Source organism: Nicotiana sylvestris, chromosome 2, assembly GCF_000393655.2.
Source record: "Nicotiana sylvestris chromosome 2, ASM39365v2, whole genome shotgun sequence".
Classification (NCBI taxonomy): domain Eukaryota; kingdom Viridiplantae; phylum Streptophyta; class Magnoliopsida; order Solanales; family Solanaceae; genus Nicotiana; species Nicotiana sylvestris.
This window is the reverse complement of record NC_091058.1, coordinates 20,564,734-20,577,433: the sequence shown is the minus strand read 5'-3', so window position 1 is coordinate 20,577,433 and position 12,700 is coordinate 20,564,734.

Here is a 12,700-nt window from a genome sequence, read left to right as displayed (position 1 = left end):
TTACCTCAGGAATTTGAAATCAAAACTGACCCAAGCTCGAACTCGGACTCGACCATTTTTGGGGTTGAATGAACTTTAATCGAAGTGTTCTCAACTGAGAACACCTCGGTTAAAGTCTATTAGACCCCGATCCTTTTGTTGATTTGGACAGACCCTCATAGATCTGAGTTTTAGGGTTCTTGGGGCTTGAATTAGGGATTCATTCAGTTCTAGTCAGATTCAAACGGAACCAACAGCGTTTAGGGTGTGAGGGAGGTCAAGAGGTGTTGTGGTATGAGTTTGGGGTCGGTGGGTGTAGATCTGGTTTTTTCTCGAATCTTCGATTGAAGATTCGAGAAGCTGTAGGGTGATTCGAGGTAAATGGTTAACGGATTCATGTTTAGGGTGGTTGGGTGCATCAGGGGTGTTATTTTGGTAGTCATCGGAGCCGTGGTTGTCGGGTTTATGGTGGGGGAATCCTAAGGCGTCTAGGGTTTGAGAGGGGGGGTTCTGGGACGAAGATGAACAGTGGGCGAGGGGGGGTTTGGTTTGGGGCGTGGGGTGATAGATTGGGCCTTATATACGAGGTGGGTGGTTTAATCCTGGCCGCTGGATCAATCAAGATCGATGGCCAGGATTAGGGGAGCTTAACAACACGGCGTCGTTTGGTTAAGTAGGGGGGTCGGTTCGAACCAGGCAACGGGTCGGGTTCAGGAAACGGGTCAGGGAGATGAGACCCTGGCCGTTGGATTGATTTAGTCCAACGGCTCCGATTAAAAGGAACCAAAACGACGTCGTTTGAGGCGTCTTGAAGCTTGACCAAATTGGACCGGGCATGGGGGTTTTTGGGCCTGGATTTGGATCCACCTAGGGTGGCCCAATCTCGATTTCCCTTATTTTTACCCATTTTCCTTCTTTCTTTTAATTATCAAACTTAAACCAAAATCCTAAACAAGTTATAAAATCAAAAATAAAATTACACCCATATTATTTAACACCTATTAACACACAATATTATTTAAAATAAATAAAATCACACAATGACAAGAAATATACGTGCATATTTTTTTGTGATTTTCTTTTAACCAAATTATGGTTAATTAATTCGTAAATGCACCACTAATTCCTAAATGCATGCAACATGTATTTTTGTATTTTTAACTATAGCAAGGCGAGCATTTACGGACAGAATAATTATCAAAACGTCACCAAAATTCTCAAAATTATACCCAAAGGTAACTTGTTTTATTTCTTCTTTCAATTTCTTTTGGAGTAATTTCTGTGAAGCAAAAATCACGTGCTCACAGGAGGGACTTAAGTCCGACAAAATCCTAAGCTATTCGGCGATTAAAGCAACCACTCAGGCCATCCAGAGCGGCACAGGAGGTGCGCTCGGAAAGAAGAAAAGGGAAGATGTCGCAACAGTCGAGGCAGGTACTTGGTCCAGATCCAGAGTCCTCCCCCCCTCACTACCAACCTAAACTCCATCACTCAAATTATCCACACATTCCATATGGCCCTCCACAGCCCTACTACCCACCACAAGAGCCACATTTCTCTGTCCATCACGCCCAAACTTACACCCAGCCTCCGGCTCACCCGTAATGGCATCCGCTGACTCCCCAAAATACATACCCACATCCACAAAACACAAACCCACATCCACAAAACACATATCCACCTCCGAGGGCCTATAGATATCCTCCAGGGTCAGGTTTCCGTGGGAATCAAGCTTTTAAGAATGAGAGGAAGCAGAAGTATACTCCGCTGGGAGAATCCTATACTACTCTGTTCCACAAATTGAGGTAGTTAGGCCTGTTGAATCCTATTGAGCCCAAATTGCCAAATCCCCTTCCTGGAAATCTTGACATTTCAGCGAGCTGTGAATATTGTTTGGGGGCTCCGGGACACGATACTGAGAAATGTTAGAAGTTGAAGAATGTCGTGCAAGAGCTTATTGATACGAATAGGATCGAGGTTCAGGCTCCAGAAGCATCAAACATTAATCAGAATCCGCTACTAGCCTACCATGAGACCCACATGATCGAACTAGTGCACAAGGGAGGGGAGCTTAAAAAGCCCTCACAAACGGTAATGACCATCCGTGCCAGTGAAAATAGTACGAAAGAAAAACCGACCAGTGGAAAAGCAGTGGTGCAGTGTGTAGATGACAAGCCAGTTATGGTGATGGGGGAAGGGTCCAACAAGACGAATGTACAATTTATGGGGTTGAAAGCAAAAATCAACAATTGAATGGCTACTCCTCTTCCTATCCGAAGGGAGTCTTGGTAGTGGTCTCTGATTTTCTTTCTTGTTTTCTGGATTATTCCAGGGTTGTAATCCAGATTTCTTTTTGTGCTCGTCAAAGTGTGAAACTTTGCTATCCCGTACTTTAATAAAGTGAAAGTTTTTCTTTCTTCATTCCTTATTTTGTTTTAATTTTTTCTCTTCCGAACAGTTCTCTTTATACTGGTTCTAATGACATGGCATGCACGACGGATCTTCAACCTAGTCTAAAAATCAATCTGATTCTGAACTTATAGTACAAGATTGTGATGATGAGTCGGAATACGATGAGGATATAAGAGTTCGCATTGAACCAAACATCAGGGAAGAACTAATCAAAGCACTTATTGAATTCAAAGACATTTTTGCATGGCAATACGACGACATGCCGGGTTTAAGCACCAATCTAGTGGTTCACAAATCGCCCATTGACCCGGCATTTCCTCCCGTCAAGCAAAATTGAGGAAGTTCAAAACCGACATGAGTGTGAAGATTAAGGAAGAAGTAACCAAACAGCTGAATGCTAAGGTTATTCGGGTCGCTCGATATCCTGATCGGTTGGCTAATGTGGTGTCAGTGCCAAAAAAGATGAAAAAATCAGGGTGTGTGTTGATTATCGCAATCTGAACAGAGCAAGCCCAATGGCGCTTTATGTTTAACATATATAGAAGGGAAATGCGTCGACATGGCTATCAATTCTGACGCAGTTAAGAGATATTATATATGATTTCTTTTGATTGCAATTGATGTTTGTCTGTTTGTACTTGGCATTTATCGGAGAATGAAATGACGGAGGCAATTCTTTCTTCTATCCAAACACTTTAACCTTTGCTTCCCCCTTTGAGCTTTATTTATTCTTTCATACCCCTCTTTTGGAATCAGTAATGAAAATGAAAGAAAAAAGAGAAGAGAAAAATAATGATAATAAAGACAAAAGAAAAGTCACAAGAAAAACAAAGGAATTGGGAACTACGTTTGACCTGATTCCTCAAAGAAGGATACGTAGGCGCCTCACGGCTCGGTCATAGTGTAACAAAAAAATAAAAATCCCCAAGCAAGAAAAACTGTGGCAGAAGTTTGTGTTTGTAATTTTGGAAAGAAAGTTTCATTCCAAGAGTTGTACTGTTTTATCCATCAAAATTATTTTGAACTTTTGATACCCCTTTTCCTTCTAGCCATACACAAAAACCTATATTGATGCCCAAAAAAGACCTCCCGATCAGCCTCCAAGAAGTGCCCAGGCTGGCAAATGGAAGCCAGGAATAACACTCTGATCCACAGCAGAGAGGAGGATCATAAACTGGAAATGAATTAATAGCCAAAAAGAATCCTCGGCAGAGAGAGTCATATCGGTAACACTCTGATCCCCAGCTGAAAAAATAAAGCAAAATGAGAGAGTCTTATCGGTGAAAACCTTTACAGGCACCATAATACGACGGGAGTTGAGAGAAACGAGAGAGTCTTATTAGTGAAAAACCCTCGAAGGGCACTATAAGGCAAGATTGGCGGAAAGGGTCCGCATTTGACAAAGAGTTGAGTGTTTGTTTATCCCTAGCAAGATGAGGCCGTTCGAAAGATTGATTGATACAAATAGACTGGGTTGATTAATCCGAAATGCACGACATGATCGTTGGGATCGGTTCTATCATTCAGATAAGTTCTTTTCTTTCTTTTTCCCCAGCATTCGTTCAGAAAGACTTTTTTTTTTTTTTTTTTGAAATCATCACTTTTTCATTTTTTGGTTTAAAGACTTTACCTCCCCAGCAATTTGTTTTTGAAAAGGATTTTCAGAGCTTACTACCAGTTGCCAAAACGGTGCAAAACAAAATGCGAATAGGACAGGCTAAAGATAAGGCGACAAAGCGAAAAGAAGTTAGTCGCAGGTCGCAAGACCAAATGATGAATGGGACTAGATCCCAAGAGGACCAAATTTCCAGGGGAAGTTGGAGAAAAACAGAAAGAACAACAGTTGAAAAGTTATGGATCAAATTCCAAGAGGATCCCCAACAAATTTGCGAGATACAGGAGCAACTCCGACAGATTCTCGACCAAGTTCCGCAATGGTTGGACAACACAGAGCGGGGAAGGAAGAGAAAAGAAAAATCATCCCCAGCAGGAATATCATCCCCAACAAATAATATCATCCCCAGCAATTTTGGTAGCAAAGCAGGGAAAGGAAAAGGGAAAAACCATCCCCAGCAGAAGTGGCACGACCACTCACCACATTTTAAACTAACAAATTTTTCTTTGATTTGAAGCAGGGAAAGGAAATATTATTGACAGTAGGAAGACATGGCCGCAAAGAAGATTATCAAACTGGGGCAGAAAATTTTCTCTCGTTGCGAAAATTTTCTTGAAATCAGATACCCACTTGGGGAAGATGGAAGATAACACAAGTTTTGAAGGAAGGGGAATTCCCCGCAGTTTACGGGAGAAAGAATACAAGTTTTAAAGAAAGCAATCTTGGAAGAAGCAAGATAACCCAAGTTTTAAGGGTAATGGTCTTTGAGTCAGTATCATCCCCCACCATTGTTAAAGGGAGGAAAGTAACTAGTCTTAAAGAAGGAGATAATTCTCCAACAGTGTTATCCCCGGCAGGTTTCAGAGAAGTGAAAACACCAGCTTGAGGAAAGTAGTTCCAAGTGGAAGGAAGGCACCAGCTTTAAAGGAAGTAGTCTGTGAAGAAGGAAAATAACATAGTTGTGAATAAAACAGCGGTTTGTCCCCAGTAGTTTTTGGAGGAATAAGACACCAGTTTTGAGGGAAGCATTTGAAAGAAGATAATTCAAGTTAGAAGGAAAATGGTTCAGGAGGTAAGGGGAAATAAAGACGATTTATTTTTCGAAGTTGTTGTTGAGGTCAGGAGCCCCCCCTGAAGAACGGAATGACGATTTATTTTTTGAAGTTGTTGTTGAGGTCAGGAGCCCCCCTAAAGAACGGAATGACGATTTATTTTTCGAAGTTGTTATTGAGGTCAGGAGCCCCCCCTGAAGAATGGAATGACGATTTATTTTTTGAAGTTGTTGTTGAGGTCAGGAGCCCCGCCTGAAGAACGGAATGACGTTCTATTTTTCGAAGTTGTTTTTGAAGTTGGGAGCCCGCCCATATAACAGAAGAATACATTTCAGTCTTTACATTTCAAGTGAAGTTGGGAGCCCGCCCATATAACAGAGGAATACATTTCAGTCTTTACATTTCAAGTTTTGAAGTTGGGAGCCCGCCCATATAACAGAGGAATACATTTCAGTCTTTACATTTCAAGTTTTGAAGTTGGGAGCCCGCCCATATAACAGAGGAATACATTTCAGTCTTTACATTTCAAGTTTTGAAGTTGGGAGCCCGCCCATATAACAGAGGAATACATTTCAGTCTTTACATCTCAAGTTATGAAGTTAGGAGTCCGCCCATATAACAGAGGAATACATTTCAGTCTTTACATCTCAAGTTTTGAAGTTGGGAGTCTGCCCATATAACAGAGGAATACATTTCAGTCTTTACATTTCAAGTTTGGAAGTTGGGAGCCCGCCCATATAACAGAGGAATACATTTCAGTCTTTACATTTCAAGTTTGGAAGTTGGGAGCCCGCCCATATAACAGAGGAATACATTTCAGTATTTACATTTCAAGTTTTGAAGTTGGGAGCCCGCCCATATAACAGATGAATACATTGAAGTTTGAAGTCAGTAAAGCAGCGGAATACAACCGAAATCCCCAGCGGGAAACAACAAAAATCCCCAGCAGAGGAAGGCAGTTCAAGATTCGATGAAAAATAATGCGAAGCTCACGAGAAGGAAATAAGCAGTTCGAGATCGGCAGTCAAGGGAGAATACAAGACAGATCAGAAAGAAAGAAACATCAGAGGAAACATCATTCACCGAGACATCAAAGCAACAAGAGACACAAGAGCACGACTGAAGATCTAGATAAGATTTTGTAATTCATAGATCATAGCTTAGTATAACTTCTTTATCTTTCAGCAATGGTGTAATAAGGAGGTCGAAAAGCAGTAGCAACAGCATGCAGCAACAGTAACGGCAAAATCACAGTCCCATGGTAGTCCGAGCTACCAAAACTTTCCGAACTACATTAACCTGATTCCCTTCTAGCCAGGGATATGTAGGAAACCTTTGAAGCGAAGGTTCGGTTAAATCTTTCAAAAAATGCTTCACACGGAGTATCATAACGGGCAAAAATTGCTCGTATCCGCTCACTTTATCTTTGCGTGAAAATATTTTGTGTTTTCGGACAAAGAGGGGCAGTTGTGAGCACATGATTTTTTCCCTACGAGAACTACTCCCAGAAAATTCAAAATAAAATAAATTTTGTGTTATTTGCAATTGTTGTGAATTTTTGTATTGTTTGCATTCGTTCGTGCCTGTTTATTTGTTAAGTTAAGAATAAAATCACAAAAATAATGTACTTTGCATTTTAGGCATTTAAGGTCTAGTTGTGTGATCATATATTTTAATTGGTACTTAATCATGTTTGATAATTATTATTAAGAGCTAATTAGTATGTTAATAAGTTAATTTAATTTATAATTCAACTTAGAATTTTAGTTTTTAGAAAGAAGAAAACAAGAAAAATTTCGGATTGGGCCAACTTAAGAAAACAACCCAGGCCCAATGTCACCTCCAATCCAGCCCGTCTCCAGCCTCAACCAAACGACGCCGTTTCAGGCATTTCCATCGGGACCGTTGATCTCAGCTGATCAAACGGTCCCAAAGCTTTGACCAAACCCGACCCCCGACCCATTACCCGGTTCAGCCCGACCCCCTACTTAAACCAAACGACGCCGTATGGTTTAACCTCCTTGATCCTGGCCGTTGATCTTAATTGATCTAACGGCCGAGATTAAAACACCCCCTCCGTATATAAGATCAACCCCATGCCCCCAAAGCCATACCCCCCCCTTTCCACCTTCGTCTTTGATCTTCAGAGACCAAACATGTCCGCCACCTTCAACCACCATCCACCGCCCACCGAAAATCGCCTCACGGCGGTTCTGGTGGTCCAAACACGCCCAAAATTACACCATAGCCTCCCCACGACATCCTCTTTCCAGATCTTGTATCAGTTTCCCTCGAATCAATACCCAACGTCTCGAATCTTCAATCGAAGATTCGAGCAAAACTAGATCTACCCCAACCAATCCCAAACTCATACCAGACATGTCCCTGACCTCCCTCGTCACCAAACCACCATGGGTTTGATTCGAATCTGGCTGGAAACACTCGAACCCCAAATCGAACCCCCAAGAACCCTAGAAAACCAAAGACTGAAATCTGTCTAAATCAAAGGAAGTTGGATGTCTAGTGGACCTTAGTTGAAGTGTTCTTAGTTGAGAACACTCGATTATGGTCCGTTCGACCTCAAACAGTTCGAGTTTGGTTTCAAATCAGGGTTGCCCATGTTTCCGAGTTCTGGAGGTATTTTTCTTTGTTTTGTTTATTCCGTTTTTGGTTTTGATTATTCTGTTTACTTTGTTGAGTGTAGTTTTATGGGTTTTTTAATTGTTGTCATTTGATTTTGTCCTTCTCCACCAGACCTTTTATTTGGACCAATTCTATCATTGTTTCTGTTTGTTGTAATTGTTATGTATTATAATTTGTGTAATCGATTGAATAAGTGTCGTCGATTATTACGATAGGCCTGAATGTTAATTTAACATGATAGTAGTGTAATGTTGGTTTTGATTTCATGGTTCATGCTAGTCTGTTTCCCCTCCTACTTCGTTTCTGTCCTAAATGTTGTGTTGAAACAAGCCTGTTGGTATAGTTGAACTTAGTACTGAGCCTGTAGGTATATTCAGTTCATCACATTGTTTTTGCTTGATCATTTGGAATGTTCTAAATTGCTTGGGCAATCGAACTGCCTCATCACAGCTGCTATTTTGGTTGTCACCTAAACCTGCTGTGTCATGCCCTGTAAGGGTGTTCTGGGTCATTAATAGCCTTAGCCTTTATTTTTGTTGCTGTTTGATTCAAGTTTAAGCAATTGATGAATCGAATCCTACTGTCTAGGGTCTGAAATGAATCTGACAACTGATTTGAATTCAGCATTGGTATGATAATGTCAACTAGATAGTAGTGAGTCATAAGGCTGCATTTAGAACTTAAGAGAATTGGTTATAGTTGTTAATCAAATTAGTTTTAGTTAATTGCTAGTTGAGCAGATTTTAGAATCAAAAGTTTTAATATAGTGGAATAGTTGTATTAGGGGCAGTAATATTAAGGGGTTTCAGGGGTGATTTGGGAATGAAACAGTTAGGATAATATTTTAATGTTAGTGTTATGTTAGTGGGATGTTAGTGTCTTTAAATTAATATATAATGGGGAACAAAAGGGAATGGGAGACTGAAAATAAGGAAAAGTTTTCCTTAGTGGGATTTTAAGTGGGAAATTCAGATTTTAGTGGGAAAGAGGGGTCGGGCAGTAAGTTTAAAAGGAGGATTTTCTGAAAGAAAAGGGGGGAGATTGAATTCTGAAAGCTGAAAGGTTAAAAGAGAATAACTATTTTTATTGCCTGGTTGAGGACTTGAAAATAGTTAGAACTCTCTTCCTTTTACTTCTGCTCTATACTTGGGGAAGTATATAGTTGCTGGTTATTTGTGGCTACACTGTTGGTTGCCATTTCTGTTGTTGCTACTGCTGCTGACCCTTTTCTTCCTCTTCTTATGTTATCAATACCAGGTACCTTGTTGTCTCTAATGCCTTGAAGTTTCATTCGATGTATCTGAACGATTATGAAATCAAATGACGAGGCACTGCTATCATCTGAATTTGTTTCTGTATTTCACTATTAGTATAGTTTGTAGTTATAGATTTCAAATACGCATTAGTATCGATTAGAATTTCTGAAACTTGTCTTGTGATTAAACTAGAGAGACGGTGGATCATTGATTATATGACCATGAATATGTACTGGACTGTATGAGCTACTCGTATTTGCTATAGTTAATTTAGTTAACTATGATGTTAATGTAAAGGTGAATCTGGATCGTAATAGTCAATTACTATAGCTTCCATATTTAGGGTGCTGGGATCACAAACATGTATAAAATTTGACATGACTAATTGTACGAATAACATGGTATAGTAGCTAATCACCTCAACAAGTTAAGCTTTTCCATGATTGTCCGTGTTAATTCCTAGCATAAACAACGGCTCTAAATCTGATAGACACATGAACTCGAGTTGGTAATTTTGGTTAGCATAAGGGATGGGGTAAAAAAAATCAGAATAATTATTCGTTGAATTGGTTCATTAAACTTGATAGTTTAAAACTTTCAATGAACACTTGTGCACAATTGAACTGAAGCATTGATTAATTTGACGGTTGGGGCTCGACAGCCCCTTTTCATAAAGTGTAAGCTTCAGGGCCGAAATAAATGGCCCAGGCCTGGGTCTGACATGCATATCCGTTTGGGGCCTGGACCCATATCTACGATTGGTCCAGTTTGTGCTGGGCCTGGATTATGATTCTCTCACGCAGACTGTTTGGAGTTTGCAGGTTTAGATGTAGTACTTCTTAAAAGATAACAATTAGTTAGGTTTTATTTTTATTATTAGAGACAAGTTAAGTAGAAAATTATAGCTTGTTTTAGGATACCCTTTTAAAACAAATGAAATGAGCCTCGTCAAATAAAATGCCTAACTTGTGAGGCCTTCTTTCAAGGTTCGTATTAAAATACTTAGATTTCGAGACAGGTCGCATAGTGAACTTTACGGCTTTTCTCAAAATAACAACGTATTAGTATCTTTAGCCGCGTATTTAATAATATTATCTTCCTAAACTCGGGTGCACATTTATGTGACTCAAATCCAAATCTCAACAAAGTTGGAACGTATTGAAAATTGCGGGTATATTAATGTGGCGCAATTCGAGATGCATTCTCACGATGTTGTAATTCTTTGAATAAATAATAACAAAAGCGGTAAACAGTTAAAATTTGCACGTAGGTTCATAATTATATAAAGTCAGATAATCAAGCCGAATATGACGGTTGAGCGACCGTGCTAGAACCACGGAACTCGGGAATGCCTAACACCTTCTCTCGGGTTAACAGAATTCCTTATCCGGATTTCTGGTGCGCAGACTGTTAAATAGAGTCATTCTTTTCCTCGATTCGGGATTCAAACGGTGACTTAGGACACCACAAATCTCCCAAGTGGCGACTCTGAATCTTTAAATAAAATCCCGTTTCGATTGTCCTTTAATTGGAAAAACTCTCTTCTACTCCCCTTTGCGGGTGCATAGGTGTTAAAAGGAGGTGTGACACCCACTTTTCGCGTAACTTCAGACATACGGGCATGAAGTAGCAAAAATTAATGTTTGAAGTTTGAACTCAGAATGTTTTGCCTGAAGTGTAGCAAAACTTCAGATATTTTTTGCATGAAGTTTGACCTGACTTGCAAAGGTAATCACGAACTTCAGTTCATAGTGCAAATGGCAAACTTCAGTTCAATAAAACTACAACATGTTTTAGGTGAAGTTTTCGTTTGTAATTGTTGAACTTCAGTATTCTAATAGTTGAAGCTTTGTTTTGTATTTGCTGAACTTCAGCATGTTTTAGCTGAAGCTTTGTTCTGTTTGTGATGAACTTCAGCATTTTTAGGGCTGAAGTTTATTTTGTATTTGCTGAACTTTAGCATTCTTAGAGCTGAAGTTCTGAACAACAATGAATTTCATAAATCATGATTTGAAGCGATTGATGTTGTTCATTTCAAAGATTAAAGAATGAAAAATATTTTCTACATGAAAACAAGTTACAACAGATAAATTAGAACCAAAAATCAATGTACCTGTAAAGCTAAAATATCTAAGAGGTTAAATTATTGTGAATAAGACCAAACTGAACATAATAGGACAAGTAGATATATATCAATTATTAGGCTAGAACGCATAAAAATATCTCAAGCTTCAGCATTCAGAAAACGAAGGAGGAGAAGGAGGATGAGAAAGAGGCCTGAAGTTGTTTAAACAGTGGGTACAAATTAAAAATTTTTTAAAAAGTGGGTATAAATTAAATGGGGACGACCAAATAGGACGCCCCGTGAAATTTTCACCATTCAGATGCATAGTATCGGAGGGGGAAATTGTAGGCTCCAATGAACAAAGAAAAAAGATAGGAAGAAAGTCTTTATTTCCTAGTTGTATGTCAAATTTCCAGTATGGGCTCTAAAACGGTTCAAAGTAGGCCCATATGTATAGAAGTGTACAGGGCTCAGAAATCCCATTACCTTTGGGACGCAAGCGAATCACTTTTCTTGGGTCATTGACAATAACCGATATACAATAGAACAATTAATAGAGATAACCGTCTATCCAACCACTTAAATTAAAAATAGCCGGTGAAAATATAATATATGCATAATTTATATATTATATGTATATATTTGTATATAATCTATATATATGGTTAGAAACAATAAACAATGAATATGCTCAACTATTTATGGAAAGATCCCCATATAATACCCGCTATTCTTTCGGAAAACAAAACAAAACAAAACAAGAAAATCCAAGTAAAATACTGTTATTTACATTTGAAGGTTTGTACATCTACGTCCACATGTACCTAAGTATTAAATATCTATATGTATATTATATTAAAAGGAGAGTAGTATGCATTGTGGTTAAGCCAAGTGGCAAGTTAAAATGAAGCCATTTGGCAATTGTATGACAACATTAGTTATTAGAAATTATAAATGGAAACATACTTAAGAGAAGTAGTTTAATGAATCTTATACATAATCTAAATATATCTTAGACAAATCTAATCTATATATCTATAATTAAATATTTATGTATATTTGTATCTATATCTATATCTATATCTATATCCATAATTCTATATTTATATTTATATATTGATCTGCTCATAGATTTTTTTCTATATTAGCTAGAAATATGGAGGTGAAAAATTAATTAAAAACTATAATAGAAAAAAATAAAAATATATAAAGATGTAAATTGAGATAACCTATAACTATTTATACTTTGGAGTAAGTTAAAATATAAAATAAAACTAAAATTTACTTAAGATATTAAGGATTTATTGAGTTTAAAAATTAAATAATTTCAAGCGGCAAAATAAGATCTTACACAAAGTATACAAATTATTTATAATATAAGAGAAATATTAAATAATTAACAAAAAATATTTTAATAACAAGAGTAATAAATTCATATTAATACTGATAAATCGTGCAAACGAATATTTTATACGTAAATATTACTAAAACATTTAGAAATAATGTGTTTGAACAATTAAGAAAATAATTTTCTATGATTATATTTGAATTACGTTAGTTAGTTTAAATTTGAATGCATAACATAATTTTTTGAAAATATAGTCCAATTAAGAAAATAGAATGATAAAAATTATTTGAATTTGAGATGAGAAAGTTTTTAAATTTTTATCTATATTAT